This window comes from Acomys russatus, chromosome 4 (genome assembly GCF_903995435.1).
Source record: "Acomys russatus chromosome 4, mAcoRus1.1, whole genome shotgun sequence".
NCBI lineage: Eukaryota > Metazoa > Chordata > Mammalia > Rodentia > Muridae > Acomys > Acomys russatus.
In genome coordinates, this window is record NC_067140.1 from 42,208,688 (window position 1) to 42,220,293 (window position 11,606).

The following is an 11,606-nucleotide window of genomic DNA, read 5'->3' on the forward strand; positions in this document are numbered from 1 at the left end:
ATCTGCAAAGAGGGATAATTTGACTTCCTCCTTTCCCATTTGGATCCCCTTGATCTCCTTTTGTTGTCTTATTGCTCTGGCTAGAACTTCGAGTACTATATTGAAGAGATATGGAGAGAGTGGGCAGCCTTGCCTTGTTCCCGATTTGAGAGGAATTTCCTTGAGTATCTCACCATTTACTTTGATTTTGGCTATTGGCTTGCTGTATATAGCCTTTATTATGTTGAGGAAAGTGCCTTGTATCCCCGATCTCTCTAAAACTTTAAACATGAATGGGTGTTGAATTTTATCAAATGCTTTCTCTGCATCCAAGGAGATAATCATGTGGTTTTTTATTTTCAGTTTGTTTATATGATGGACTGGCTACATTCTTAAAAGCCACTTTCTGAGCCTGGCATGGTGGCACACGCCTGTAACCCCAGCATTCAGGAAAACAGAGGCAGGTGAATCTCTGTGACTTTGAAGCCAGCCTGGTCTACAAAGAGAGCCCAGGATGCACAGAGAAACTCTGTCTCAAAACAAACAAACAAACAAACAAACAACAACAACAACCAACCAAAAAAAAAAAAAAACCCCCAAAAAACGTGGTTCTTTTGTTTTGTTGTTTTTGTTTGTTTGTTTGTTTTACAGCTGCTTTCTCACCTCCCACGTTTTCTGCAGTCTGCCTTCTACCCTCTTTTCTTGCTAAGGCTCTTGGCTGGTGGTGGACTCCAGCTCCTAGCTATGATACCCTTCTCTAATTCAGCCCCAATTCACAGTAATAGGCGCATCATTTCTGCACTGTGTGATAAGTCCCCATTGTAATGGCTGATTATAAAGAGTACACAGTACACAGTGACTGAGGCTCCCTTCACTGCTATCATAATGGTAGCCCAGAGCCAATAGAATAGATTACCTACCACAAGTCCAGCTCACAATAGGTCTTCTTTCATAGGGAAACCCGTGGTCAGGTGGCCATCTGGGTTTGCTCACCGGGTATAGGTCAATCTCCATTTCAGAAAACAACAGACCCTGACGATCTTACTATGATAGAGTCACTCCCTAAAACACCTGCCACCTGCAAGGCAGGAGTTTAAAGACTCTCCCTTGCTTTTTGTGCCTCATGCTACATCCTTCATAGACTTGCAGCAATACACAGAAATCATTTTAACCTTGGAAAAAATTTTTTATCAGACATTCATAGTTCTCCGAGACAGACATTGAAATATAAATTGAATTTTTCCTACGATCCTTAGCCTCTAAAAGCTCAAAATTTTCTCCTAGACTGTTTTAATTTATAATTCACAGTAGAGCATAGTGTACAATTAACCAAAAGCATAAAATCTATTGACATTTTTAGATAAATAATTGCCATTAGAGATATAAGATTAGAGGAGCTGGAGAGATGTCCCAGAGATACAGGTACAGGTTTGAGTCCGGGCACCCACATGGTTGCTTAGTTTCAGCTTCTGGTCCCCACAGGCACCGTGCACACGTGTGGTGCACATATACACATTCAGGAAGAATACTCATACGCGCAAAAATAAAATAAGTCTAAAATATAGTAAAAGACTAGTAAGCCAGAAGAGCTTCTTAAAAAGATTCAGCACACACATGTGTGTACATATTCCCGCACACTACACACTGAATTAGCTGGCGATGCAGCTCCATGAACCAGCGCTTGTATGAAGTCTGTCTTATGTTCCCCACAGAAGCTAACAAGCAGCTTCTAAAGTTGGGTTAATGTAGGTAGCAATTGATATTACTCATTATTAGACTGAAACAGTGATGCTGTAACTTTTCTTTAACATGGGAACACCAAGGAATTTCACTCTGAGATTGAGGACAGACATTAGAAAATGGCATCTAATACTTCAAACTTCCAAAATTCACATTAATATACTTATTTGTCCAGTTTGTAATTTAAAAACAACTAGATTTTTTTTTTCAGTACTTGGGATCAGGCTAGGACCGAACGATTCTAGGCAGATAGATACTCTAGTACTGAACTGTGTGTTCAGCCCTCTGTTTACTTTTTTATTTTGTGGGTGGGTCTCAATAGGTTACCCAGGCTTGCTTTGTGCTCATTCTAGAGTGAGGCTGGCCTTGAACATTGATTCTCATACCTAAGTCTTCAGAGTTCCTGGGATTACAGGTTGCTGGGAAGAGACACCATGCATGACCAAGGCAACTTACACAAGAAAGCATGTCGTTGGGAGCTTGATTAAAGTTTCATAGTGTGTGTGTGGGGGTGTCCATGACCATCAACGTGGGGAGCACGGCAGCAGGTGGACAGGCATGGTGCTGGAGCCGGAGCTGAGAGCTCACATCTGATCCCAAAGCACAAGGCAGAGATAGAGAGAGAGAGACTGGATCTGGCATAGGCTTTTGAAATTGCAAAGCCTGCCCTCAATGACACACCTCCTCCAGTAGGGCCATGTCTCCTAATATTTCCTAAACAGTCCACCAACTGAGAGCCAAACATTCAAATATATGAACTTATGAGGACTGTTCTCACTCAAACCACCACCACACAGGCCTGTATTGCAAGGCCCAGCTCAGATTATATCTTTAGTCTTGTAAAATCTTGTGTTTCAGCTATTACAATAGTGCACTTTGTCAGTTTCTAGGATGCAAAACTTAAGTTTTTTGTTTGTTTGTTTGTTTGCAAAATTTAATTTTCCCCCAAAGCTTACCCAATAATTATTAACCACAGTGGTTCCTCTTCCATTTACGAAGTTACAGTGTGCTCTACAAACCCACTGTGTTCAGAAAAGCTTGGAGACAGCAATGTTTTTAATCTCAGTATATCTTTGTAAATGTGTCATTTGTGACGATTATTTTGTATTGTCATGTACTTATCTTTGGAGTTTGAATTATCTTCATTCCACTTTTGGAAAACATCTAACCGGTGAAAACTGTCCTCACTCTTAAGGTAGGCTCTGTGGGTCTGAATGGAAAGAGATCAGCTGTTTTATGGTCTGTTTGGCTCCTGGTTATGCGACTGTGTGCTTTATTTAATGACATCATAACAGAGCTGGCTTTTCTGTTAATGTTCACATTTCTCGCCTTTACAGCTTCTTGTATCTTGCTGGCATTTCTGAAGAGCAATTATTGTCTGGAAGTGGAACATCAGAATGAAATAATTTCATCTAAAAACTAATTTCTTCTTAAATTTTCATTACCATGTGCCTTATTGAACCTGCTATGACTGGGAAAGGCTGCAGCGCAGCAATAAGGCACAGTTGGTAATTTGTAGGCGTGATTCAATGGCAATGTTTACACAGTTACAGTGAATAGACACTCAGCGGAGGCTTTCCAAGGAAACTGATGCCCAGTAGGGAACCCTGAACACATGCCTTCCTACCCCCCTGTGTCTACCTCAGACATCTCTTGTAACTATTCCTGATTCTTACAAATATAAAAATAATAGCAGCAAATTTCAGATGTGTGAGCCCTGGCACTATTCTATAGTGCTTACGGTTGCTATAAAAATAAAGTGTTGAGCTGGGTGGGGTGGCCTTTAATCCCAGCACTCGGGAGGCAGAGGCAAGCTGATTGCTGTGAGTTCAAGGCCAGCCTGGTCTACAAAGTGAGCCCAGGACAGCCAGAGCTGTTACACAGAGAAACCCTGTCTCAAACAACAACAACGGCAACAACAACAACAAAATGTTGCAGGAGGTGGTGGCTCATGCCTGTATTCCAGCACAGAAGCTGCAGAAGACATTGACCTTAAACAACCAATTCAAATCCTCAGTGCAAGGCTGCAATCTCTGTTGACACTTGGCTTTTCTTTTGGCACCTGGAAGAATTGACTTTCTATCTAACGTAGCTGTGGCTCTGTGGCTCAGGGAAGCTTCTTTTCAAAGTGGATGGAGGTTGACTCAGGAACACCAGACCATCAAAGTATGGAAAGTGCTCAACCCTACACAAGATAGCTCTAGGACATTCCTGCCCTGAGGCTCAGGAAACATCTATGAAGAGAGGGTAGAAAGCTTGTAGAAGCCAAAGGTTGGGAGGACAGCTGTGAACAGTGTCTTTTGGACGTGACAGGCAACTGTGCTCGTGAGCTCCCTGCAGCTGTGGTCGCCTGTAAAGGACCTGCCCAAGATCAGTCAAGTCGATATCCAGCACAGATGGTGGGCACTCAGAGGGCCCCACTCTCAGGAGAAGCTATAGGCAGCTCAGTGGTTGCTGGAGAGAGGAAGTCAGATTTCCTCAGGCTTGGAGCCCCAGGTAGGTTGCCCAGGGTAAAAATCTCTCAGTATGTTTTACACACACGCACATGCACAGGGACACAGACATGGACATGAAATTAGGAGGTGATTATAAAGAGACCTGGGAAGAATTGAAGTGGTAGAATGAGGCAGGGAATTTGATCGAAATAAATGTATTCATGTATGAAAGAAATAAAATCTTATGTATAATATATGGGAGTCAAGCAGGCACTTTAGATGTGCTGCTCACCATACTTTGTCTAAAGTGGTTGTTTTATGTGTGCAACCCTCCAAGTCTGCATGCATTAACTAGCACCCTCTATTAACTCAGGAAGTGCTCATGTGCAGTTACTAAGGAAACTTTGTGGATTGGCTGCTGACCCTTGGCAGTTTGCACTGGTTGATGTTCACTAAGGACTTGGTTACCATGCATCTTAGACTGACGGCAACCTCCAGGCACACAGTATGTACCGAGACCATGCCATTGGTCTGTCACAGCGCCTGGAACATTTTACTGAGCATGTAGTTCTTTTTCTGAGCTTTGTTAGTTGCAGTGATGGCAGTGAAAGGCAAACCTGCATTCACTCAAGGTTAAGAAGTATGAAGCCGGGCATGGTGCACACGTCTTTAATCCCAGTACTCAGGAGGCAGAGGCAGGCAGATCACTGTGAGTTCGAGGCCAGCCTGGTCTACAAAGCAAGTCGAGGACAGCCAAGGCTACACAGAGAAACAAAAACAAAAACAAACAAACAAACAAACAAACACAACAACAACAACAACAACAAAAGTATGAAATAACATTCTCCAGTTCATGGCTTTAGCAATCTTCTGTTGCTTGCACATCAAGGTGACTATGAAGGTGTGCATGCCCTGATACACAGTTTATATCTATTTCCCCAGACTCTTATCTAAAACTTAATCAGATGGCTCATGTTTTAGTGGCGTTTTTTTTTTTTTTTTTTTTTTTTTTTTTTTTTTTTTTTTTAACTTATCAGTAGTGGGATGGAAAGCTGAGATGGTTTGGACCAGACCTCTACTTTGAACAGCCAGGACTATTGTGGTCCATGAGATATAGGTGCCCCAGACGATGCCTCCCATTAGCAACTGTTTCCATGGGAAAGACTGATGGTCCTTTTGTTGGAGATCCTGTCAGCAAGCAAAGGAAATCAATGCGTGCTCTTCAAGGGCTGTGCAGATCACCTGATGATAAAACACGCTTGGACAGAGCAGTAGTGACAGACACTTCTTGCCGTCTGCAGGCATGGTGAGAGGCAGGGACTGTGCTGTTCCTGCTGGTCCTTTGGTACCGTACCTGCCAGGACAGCTGGGCTAGGAAGAACTGGGAATGCTCAACAATAAGCACGTGAAAGAAGCTGAGCCTTGCTCCCCAAACTGTGTAATTGAGGTTTATCATTGCGAAATCATAAAACCTGCATTTAGTTCGTTGTTTGGTAATCCTAGTTATTAATTCATTCTGATTTTTGTTTTTTGAGAGAGAGCTTCACTGTGAACCCCAGATTGGCCTTACTTTTGTGATCCTCTGGCTTCAGCTGTCTAGTGCTGGAATTCTAGGTGTATGACACAATATGTTTCTGATTGTGGAGTTTTTATGTGTGAGTTCATATTCATGTGTGTCTACATGGGCATGGGTATGCACGTATGTGTGTGTGTATGTGTGTGTGTGTAGAAGCCAGAGGTCAATGTCTAGTGCCTTGCTCAATTGCTCTCTTATATTTTTGAGGAGACAAGGTTTCTCAATGAACCCGGAACACATCAGTTTGGCTTGACAGGTTGGCCAGGGACCCCCTGGATTCGCCTGCCTCTGCCTCCCCAGTGCTGAGGTTATAGGTGTGCACTGCTGGACTTGGTTTCTTCTTCCGGTTTGGAGGATCTGAACTCAGGCTCTCATGCTTTCATGGCAAGCACTTTATCCACTGAACCATCTCCCCAGAGAGCTTTTTTTTTTTTTTTTTTTTTTAGATGTGGCAATAAATAGCAGCTGCCTTAGATAGGATTTCCAAGATATTGGCACTGAATTGGAATTCTTCCTGCAGGCCTTCTTCAGAGGAAGTTCTTAAGAACCATACATTCTTGAGAGCAGGAGGGAGGGTGGATTGGGTATAGTGAGAAGTTGAACCCAGACTGTGTGCAGCCAAGGCTTCCTCTGAGTCTACAGGAGGTGGGGAGTTGGGGGAGTTTTGCAGGGCTGCACTGAATGAGGCATTTATATTTCATCCTAACTTCCACCTTTGCTATCCACCCATTAGAGGACAAAGGTCATCCCCCAGGGAGGGAGCCTAACTTGGAAAGGGCAGCTTTCTGGAGCGGAGCCTGCTGTGAGCTGTTAGACACTGACCAGGACACACCCTGAAGGGGGGTCCAGGAAGCGCCCCACAGTGCTCATTACAGCAGCAATGGAGAGGGAGAGAAGGGGAGGGGAAAGGGAGGAGAGAGCTAGGAAGGGTCATAAAAACATCAACTACTGGGTTTTGCAGCTTAAAGAAAGAAGGGTTTGTTTTGGCTTACAGTTCCAGAGGGTCTAAGTCATGGTTAAAGCCTCCCTCTCTCCCCCTCCCTCTGTCTCCCTCCCTTTCTCCCTTCCTTTTTTTCTTTCCTTCTTTTGCTAAAGAGGCTCCCGATGTACTTCTGGTTGGCTTAGAACTTGCTGTGTGGACCAGTTTGGCACAAAAATCCGCACAGATCAGTTTGCTTCCATTCCCTGACGGTGAGTACCACCACACAGGGCAAGGACTGTTGTTTATATTTTATGAAAATTGTGAACTTACAGCCTGCATACCATGTTAGTGAACATTTGTCATGCATTATTAATTTCATAACGATACCACTGATTAATGAAAGCCAAAACACACAAATCTAGTAAAGAAAAAAAAAAAAAACAGATTACTCAACTATGATGTTATATTTGTGTGTTATTCATTAAAAAAAATGACTTTTAAAATAAGTCTAGGGCTGGAGAGGCAGCATCCATATCAGGAGGCTCTCAAGTGCCTAGAAGTCCAGTACCAGGGCACCTGCTGCTTTCTCTGGCCTCCTTGGACACTTTGCATGCATGTGGCACACATACAGGCAGTCAGGCACACATCTACACAGATAAAATAAGTAACTTTTGAAGTGAAAAAGTAGAAAATGAAAATCCCTAAGTTCACTCACTAAATAAATATTAAAGACAGATCCATTGAAAGCCTGATCCAAATATTTGAGTATTCACCAAGTGCGAGTGTTCTGGTTATCTTATCTGTAAATGTTCACACAACCAACCTAGTAAGAGATTAATCTTTGTTTGCTTCGGTGTCCTTGGATATCTAAATATAAGTGAATAAAAATCATGTCAATTTCCAATCCTCATTCTCACACCCTTTTCCCTGTGCTGGCTTCCCATCTTTTCTTTAAGCCCCACTACCCAGTGAAGCCCTTTCTGACTACCCCACTTTAATCTCTTGGGCAATTGACTTTTTTTTTTGTTTTTGTTTTTTGAGACAGGGTTTCTCTGTGTAGCCTCGGCTGTCCTGGACTCGCTTTGTAGACCAGGCTGGCCTTGAACTCACAGTGATTCGCCCGCCTCTGCCTCCGGAGTGCTGAGATTAAAGGCGTGCACCACCAAGCCCCGCTAATTGATAGCATTTTTATCTGCATTTTAAAATGCATGCTTTATCTCTTCTTTCTTCCAAATGCTTGTTAGGCCAGAGGGTATAGTCAGAGTCTTCATGTCACTCAGAATACCTAAAATATACTTTACTCACCAAACGTCTGCCAAGTAATTGACTATGTGAAAGGACCAGTGAACCAATGGATGATGAGTGAGTGAGTGAGTGAGTGAGTGAGTGAATGAGTGAATGAATTTTCCACTTAGCACCAGTACTGAACACAGTTCCAACCCATCACATTGGAGTTATTGGCGTGCATAGTCTAGTGAGACAGATTTTTTTATTATTAATTTATTCTTGTTACATCTCAATGTTTATCCCATCCCTTGTATCCTCCCATTCCTCCCTCCACCCCCATTTTCCCATTATTCCCCTCACCTATGACTGTTCCTGAGGGGGATTACCTCCCCCTGTATATTCTCATAGGGTATCAAGTCTCTTCTTGGCTACCTGCTGTCCTGAGTGCCACCAGGTCTCCCCCTCCAGGGGACATGGTCAAATATGAGGCACCAGAGTACGTGAGAAAGTCATATCACACTCTCCACTCAACTGTGGAGAATATTCTGACCATTGGCTAGATCTGGGAAGGGGTTTAAAGTTTACCTCCTGTATTGTCCTTGGCTGGTGCCTTAGTTTGAGCGGGACCCCTGGGCCCAAATCTGCCTATCATATTGTTCTACTTGTAGATTTCTAGGACCCTCTGGATCCTTTTATTTTGCTATTCTCCCATGCGTCTCTCATTTAGAGTCCGAATAGGATGCCCTCCCCTCGGTCCCAGTTTCCTGGTAAGTGAAGGCTTTCGTGGGACATGCCCCTTGGGCTAGTATGCAGATATAAGTGAGTATATACCATTTGATTCTTTCTGCTTCTAGGTTAACTCACTCATTATGATCATTTCTAGCTCAATCCATTTATCCACAAATTTCGGGAATTCCTTGTTTTTAATAGCTGAGTAGTATTCCATAGTGTATATGTACCACAGTTTCTTTATCCACTCTTCTACTGATGGACACTTAGGCTGTTTCCATGTTCTGGCTATTATGAATAAGGCTGCTATGAACATGGTTGAGCAAATTTTCTTGTTGTGTGCTGGAGCATCTTCTGGGTATATTCCAAGGAGTGGAATAGCTGGGTCTTGAGGAAGCCCTATTTCCATTTTTCTGAGACAGCACCAGATAGATTTCCAAAGTGGCTGTACTAGTTTGCATTCCCACCAGCAATGAAGGAGTGTTCCTCTCTCCCCACATCCTCGCCAGCATGTGGTGTTGCTTGAATTTTTGATCTTAGCCATTCTGATGGGTGTAAGATGGAATCTCAGAGTTGTTTTGATTTGCATTTCCCTGATGACTAAGGAGGTTGAGCATTTCTTTAAGTGTTTCTCAGCCATTTGATACTCCTCTGTTGAGAATTCTCTGTTTAGTTCCATGCCCCATTTCTCAATTGGGTTATTCGGTTTGGTGGTGTTTAATTTCTTGAGTTCTTTATATATTTTGGATATTAGACCTTTGTCAGATGTAGGGTTGGTGAAGATTTTTTTCCCAGTCTGTAGGCTGTCGCTTTGTTCTCTTGACAGTGTCTCCTGCCTTACAGAAGCTTCTCAGCCTCATGAGGTCCCATTTATTAATGGTTGACATTAAGGCCTGGGCCATTGGTGTTCTGTTCAGGAAGTTGTCTCCTGTGCCGATATGTTCCAGGCTCTTTCCCACTTTTTCCTCTAAGTGGCTTAGTGTCTCTGGTTTTGTGTTGAGGTCTTTAATCCACTTGGATTTGAGTTTTGTGCAAGGTGACAAATATGGGTCCAGTTTCATTTTTTTACACATAGACCTCCAGTTAGACCAGCACCATTTGTTGAAGATGCTATCCTTTTTCCATTGAATGGATTTGGCTTCTTTGTCAAAAATCAAGTGACCATATGTGTGTGGATTCGTATCTGGGTCTTTGATTCGATTCCACTGATCAACCAGCCTGTTACTGTGCCAGTACCATGCTGTTTTAATTACTATTGCTTTATAGTACAGTTTGAGATCAGGTATGGAGATTCCTCTGGAGCACCTTTTATTGTACAAGATTGTTTTAGCTCTTCTGGGTTTTTTGTTTTGTGAATCAGATTTTGAACTCTTTTTTTTAAATATGCTTGGGATCGCTGGCTTTTCCAGACTGATTTTAGAATGAAGTCTGTGTGTTTGAAGTGGTTATAGATCCTTCTTTTCTACTCCCGATTTCTCTGATTAAAACACTTTTAACATTCTTCACAAAGGAAGAAGAGAGCTTCAGAGAGTCTGGATTCAAGGTTCCAACCATGGCTTCTGTTTTCACCGGGACAGATAGGTCTAGCTCGCAGTCAGGACAGTGATGTAGGATGCCCACAGTTAGCAGATACTGACCCCTGTGCTCTTCCAAGAGGAAGACCAGGACCTTGTCTGATGGCGTTTCCACTGAGCCTGGGCACCTGCACTGCAGGACTCGGACTTTCTGTGTCTTTTCCATGTTACATTACCCATGGCACATGATCATGTCTCAGCAGAAGTCACTGTGTTAACAAACGAGTGAACAATCTAATCATCGAGAAACAAACAGGAAGGGCTGCCCTTTTGTCCAGAATTGTGAAACCCTGCCTTCCAGGACGTGGGAGTGCTGTCGTGTGCAGCCTCCCAGCTTCCTAACTTTAGCCAACTCTACATTTAGCTTTGGTCACATGTATCTATGAACAAAGACTACACTTTCCAAACACGCCCACATTAACGCCTCAAACTTACAGCTTAATTAAATCAATGATGCATCAATCAAGCACTGATCAGGCACTAAGTGTACTTCTGTGCAACACTCCTAAAGCTGACGAATGAGAGGCTGGGGAGCTGTTTCAGTGGGTGAAGAGCTTGCTATGTATGCATGAGGACATGAGCTCAGAGCTCCAGAACCCGCAGGAAAGCAGGCTGTGGTATCACTCATGTCTATGATCCCAGTCCGTCTATGGATGACAAGTGAGGACAGGTGAACCCTCGGGAGCTTACAGGTCAGCTGCCTGGCACAGGAAGAAGGGATGAGACTCTGCCGCAAACAAGGTAGAAGGTGAAGAGTGACATTGGAAGATGTCCTCTGACCTCTGCAGGTGCACTGTAGCCTCTGCACAACTCCATATATGCTAATGCACTCTGATGCCCCTACCTCTGTACACACACACACACACACACACACACACACACACACACACACACACACACACACACACCCCAAACCTGAAAATGTGAAAGAAAAACAGGACAGTGTTTTGCTTTTGCCATTTTTTAAGCCTTATGCTGGGTATGGTATTGAAGTCATTTTTTAAAATTAGGGTTTTATTTTCATTTCAAGTAGGTTGGTGTTTTGCCTGCATGTGTGTCCGTGTGATGGTGTTGGATCCCCTGAAGCTGGATCTACAGACAGTTGTGATCTGCTAATTGGGTACTGGCAATTGAACCTGAGTCCTCTGGAAGAGTAGCTAGTGCTCTTAGGCACTGAGCCATCTCTCTAGCCCTGGGTATGGTATTGAAATCTTTACAAAAACAAAACAACAAAAAAATTTTACAAAACAGCACAATTTCAAACTGTGTGGTTCAAAAAATGGAGATACTGAGTTCAGAGACAAAATAAATGGAGTCAAAGAAAGATCTGTCATGGAGGTAGCTGATGTTTGCTGGAAAATACAGATTGTTTCTGAGAACACGATTTGGATGTTGCAGCCTCAGTTTCTCATTGTGACTCAGGG